At 38.4% G+C, this 4966-nt stretch overlaps 1 protein-coding gene across 2 annotated transcripts in view; it reads left to right on the top strand.

Annotated features, from left to right (window-relative positions):
* The window catches only part of klhdc8b (kelch domain containing 8B), a 149677-nt gene that overhangs the window by 62544 nt on the left and 82167 nt on the right, over positions 1-4966 (top strand). The window lies entirely within an intron of this gene.

The following is a 4966-nucleotide window of genomic DNA, read 5'->3' as shown; positions in this document are numbered from 1 at the left end:
GTACATACCCAAAGTTGAATTAAAAAAAACTTTAAAAAGTGAATTTTGCATAAAAGGTCCCCTTTAAAGCACTGGGCATACAGTTACCTTTTTACCTCTATTTTTGGACTTAAATATTCTAAGAAGTATGTAACTATATCAAAAATGCCTAAACGTGACTTCCTCTTTAATATTTACCATATCATTAATATGAGTGACCAACCACTTCTGTGTACCATCCAAAATAAGGGGATTTAAGCAACAAAGATGACTTTACCTGACCTTCAGCTTTGACCTTAGACCTCCAAATGTTTTCAGACCTCTGTTGGGCCAGGAACAATCATCACACAGGACAGTGTGATGAACAACCAAAGAACAGCGAGCCTCCTAGGGTAAAACATAAAAATGAAAGACTTGGTTAGACAGTTTTTGCAGTGAAGAACACCCACTGATAAAGTTAATCATCCAGCATTAGCTAATATGATTTTGTAAGAAAGTTGCAACCAGAGCAGTTGAAGAAGTAAAWCCAGCCTGAGGAAACAGAAGAGCGCATCAGCAGGAAAAGCTCCTGAATGATGAACATGTAAAAAGACAATAGATCGTCTAGATTTCTAAGCTTTGTTCTGTTTTCTGTAAACTGATGGCAATCAACTCCTCCCTGGAGATGACTGCACGCACAAACATTGAGCGTGTAAACAAATCCTGTCGCTTCCATTATGTTGCCATTGACAGATATAAGTATCAGGTGGAAAATTCTCAAGATAGCCTGCATTTTTTTCTGCTGATATCCTCCCTTTGTATTGACGGTTACAGAGCCTTTTATAGAAAAAAAGAAATGTGACAGTGTGTTAGGAAATGATAAGGACATAAAACCTCTCTGACATCTGAGGCTGGGGGCGAGGCAAGGCCAGCTCTTTTCTTGAGTTTATCGTAAATCCAGTCTTACATTTCCCTCAGAACTTGTGTGAGTGAGTTACAGATCATTTCATCAACAGTAAAACAGAGACCGGTGTCTCTGCAGACAGAAGCAGCTGACCTCCGTACCCCCTTTCTTCTCTACCGCATTTTCTAAATCGATCCATTAAGATCTGGCTCCTCCTTTGAGCCAAAGTTCGACACATCCATCTTCAGTTTGTGAGGCACCAGGTGCTGCCTAGCTGCTCTCCTCTACACTCATCTGAATTGCTAATTCCTCGTGAGGAAGAGGCCGGTGAGCAGGCGCGAGCAGCAGACTCCAACTAGACTTCAGGCGATGAAAGAAGCGAGCGGGGAGAGAGGAACAACGAGCCGATTGGTTCAAACCTGGAATAATGACACAGATACACACAGAKATTTACAGGGAAAAAAGGGGGATAAAGAAAGAATCTGGAGCTTCAACCACTTTCCCAGTTCACATAAATAATACAACCCTTAAAGGCTTCATGCTAATGTGCACTGTAAATATGGGCGCACACATTATAAGCTGCTTAAAATGAGAGAGTGAGTACAAAAAGAGGCTGTGGAGATGAGGTTTTTCTCCTCATCAGGATAAGAGATGTTAACAGTTTTCTCATGCTGCCTTCAGCAAACAAAGATTTGTTTCCCCAACTTTAACGGATTTCATCACAAAACTTTTAACACTTTATATTTTTAGTACAGGAAGCTTCAGGAGACGGCATGATGCAGAAAACTCTTTAAATTAATAAACTACAATTTAATAGTCATTTTTTTTAGTTTACATTTTATCTTTGCTCACAACATGCACTATTCTAACAGGCTTTTTCTGTACGCCAGAGTGACATATCACAACATTTCATGTGTCCTTCTGGTGATAAGTCTGGGATTTCTTTTTTCCTGCCACACTGACAGGATGAGACTTTGAGAAGCAGAGCGATACAGGGGGAAAAAGAGSCAGGAGGCAGGAGAAGAATAAAAGAAGCTTGTGAGGTGTGGGAAGTGATTGGCAGAGGATGGAGGAAAGATGTGGGTATAGTGTGTGGAGGAATGACAGGAAGTCAGAGACGCAAAGAGGAAGGAGAAGTGACAGTTGAGGAGGAAGCTGTCATGGACATTCAGTGATATAATTGTTCCACAGCTAATAAGACCAGTCAACTTTGCATATTCACAAAAAAAAAAGGTTAGAAAAATGAACAAAAATCTAAATTTTCTTACTTTTATCTTGTGCATTCAGCTATAATTTACAAAATGAATATTATRCCCTGTCTCTGAAGACAAAGGTAGCGCAATAATTTGTGCATGTTTGTACCTTTAGAAAAAAATCTATGGAAKCTATAGATAGATTTTAAGGAGTCTTGCACAAAGTAGCTATTTTAAAGTGCCTGTGACATCAAATTTTTGTAATAAATTTGAATMTATTTTTGGAAAGATAAAACAACAAAATATTGCAAAAGAAYTTTCACGCRGCTGAGATGAACAGTTGTTGAGATGTTTGGATGTCAAGAAACAGGAAGTGATGTCAAAGGGGAATGTGGGACATGTAAACAGAGCAATGCTGCAACAACAACTAACAGACTGTAGAGAAGAATCTGGTGTTCGATTATTTCGAGTCAGTGTCAGAGAGATGAAGAACAGTCAGAGTTTAAATAATATTGTTTCAATAAACAAAAAGTTTTCTTTCTTAGAGTTCCCCTTTGATGTCACTTCCTGTTTCACTTTGGCTGAGTCAAGTTCAAAAGAAAATGTCAGTTGTTTGACAAAATGGGTAAAATAATGTGTTAATTTATGTCAAGTTTCTTTGACTTTTTGTATTTGAAGGATAGGCACTTTAATGTACTTAAATTTTGCACTCCCCCAAATTCAAGATGGTTCCCACAGCTAATTAGCATTAGCCAGTACAAAAAATAACTCGTAAAATTTGGTGTGGTAGTAGCTGAGTACTCTACTTTTCTCATTTTATAAAACCTCATAAAAGACTATAGTTTGAGGCTCTTGCAGTTCTGTAAATTTGTAACACATTTGCAAATGCAGATGGAAAAAAATTCACTTTTCCTCTTTTGTATGACTCAATGTGCTGAATGGTTATTAACCGCTGACATCTGACGTCAAACAGCAAAGTTTGCTGAACTCTGAGCACGCCACATTGAGCATCTCTGCCATCTCGGTTCGTCGGCGTTGGTGTGTGACTGAGGTGGACAGTCGTGCCTCCTGGCTCCTCCTGCCTACGCTCACTCAGGGTCGTCAGAGTTGTGCAGGCGTCTGCTGCCACCCAAAATCACAGTTGGGGGGAAATAGCCGTACCAGAAAAACCAGACATGTGAGCTCCTAATACTTCTGACAAGTTGCCACAGTAAAGCTGGAAGGTTGTTCCTCACTCGCGTGTCAGTTTAGATAAAAGCATCTGCTGAATGATTGAACGTTGATGCAAATTTTAGTGCAGCAGGGGGAACTGAAAAACCCAAACCTCCATGTTTTCATGTGCTTCCTCTAAAGCTGACTTTGATTTGTTCTCAGTGTGAAGAGAAAGATCAATATTTGACCAGGACTATGTATGTACATCTTTTTATTATTTTGAAAAATGAGCGAGAAATTAACTGCATTTTATAGAGTTTTTGAACACTCAAAACACACACACACACACACACACACACACACACACACACACACACACACACACACACACACACACACACATATATATATATATATTTCTATAAAGTTGTAAATATTATAAAGTGTTACCTTTTTTGTTGGTTTAATTATGTTAATACATTGTACATTTGCTGTTATACCAAAACAGTTTAATTAGTTTTTATTCTGCTGTTCTGACTCTGGCTTAAACCTCTTTTCAAAGACTTGAAACAGTAAATAAAAAGGCTTTTTTTCATTAGCAGTTGTAGTATGTTATTTTAGTTAGAGCCCCTTTTTTAATGTGGCAGTGAAACAACTATATAATATTCCAAGTTTTGTTTTCTCTTCAATAAACTGTTACATGCACAACAAGAATAGTTAGCATTTATGGCACAAATATAGTTTTATTTCACAGCAGTTTAGTCAAGTCTATTCACTGGGTTTGTTGGAACCTTGCATGAAACCATGAAATCTCACAGGAGACTTGCTGCATTGTCACGTTTAGCCACGAGCCTATTTCCATCTGCAGTTCTTGCACTGGGAGCCTCAACAGGAAATGTAAAATGMCCAAAACACTAGGTACAAATAAAATGACGTGATAAAAAATAGATAGTTTGATCACCTCGTGCTCATGTGCAACACTACATTACATCAGCACACATGTACATGGTTTTCTACTTACAGTTCTYGTAAATAAACAAGACAGAAAACTGTGGCTGGCTGATGAGAAAATATCCTGCTGGCAGATGCTACCTGAACCTTTGTAAATATGKGTGTGGCTACATGGAGCTACAAGTTTAAAATAATAAGAAAGAAACTCGGTCCACACTCGAACAAGCATACACAAACCAGCAGCAGGTTGACCAAACCTGAAAGGAGAGACAGCTTTATCCCAACACATATAAGCCTCACTCATACTGATATCTCACATAGAAAGCAGAATTATTTTCTCTGGTTTGAAAAAGGTTTGACAGTTGAGACGTTTCATCCATTCCAAAGCACTGATTGGACCAATAATAAACCAAATATTGGTAATTGATGAGATTGCTGTCGGAAATGAGAAGATGAAAGGTCATTTCACCAAGGTGGTGATCTATCTACTGCTTTGGCCTGGAGTTAGCATGGTGAAAAAAAGGTACTGCAATAAAAAAATTAAACTTTTATTATTGTGTGCTTGTACTGTTAAGAAGGTAGGAATGGAGGAAGACCATGGAGGAGGAGGGTGGTTGGTTCCAGTAAAAGTCAGCTCACAGCAGTTCAGATTGGAAGATTTTACCATATTTTTGACAAGAGTTCAACAACCAAACATATTATCCCTCCTTTTAAAAGTAGCCATTTGTTTTTTCTAATATAGTTTTATTTAGGGGTTTTCATGTTCTCTCTGTGCATGTGTGGATTTTCTCCAGGTACTCCAGCCCCC

The sequence above is a fragment of the Austrofundulus limnaeus genome, unplaced genomic scaffold, assembly GCF_001266775.1.
Source record: "Austrofundulus limnaeus strain Quisiro unplaced genomic scaffold, Austrofundulus_limnaeus-1.0 Scaffold142, whole genome shotgun sequence".
Lineage (NCBI taxonomy): Eukaryota > Metazoa > Chordata > Actinopteri > Cyprinodontiformes > Rivulidae > Austrofundulus > Austrofundulus limnaeus.
Note: the sequence above shows the minus strand (reverse complement) of the source record. Positions and strands in the feature narration are given on the sequence as shown.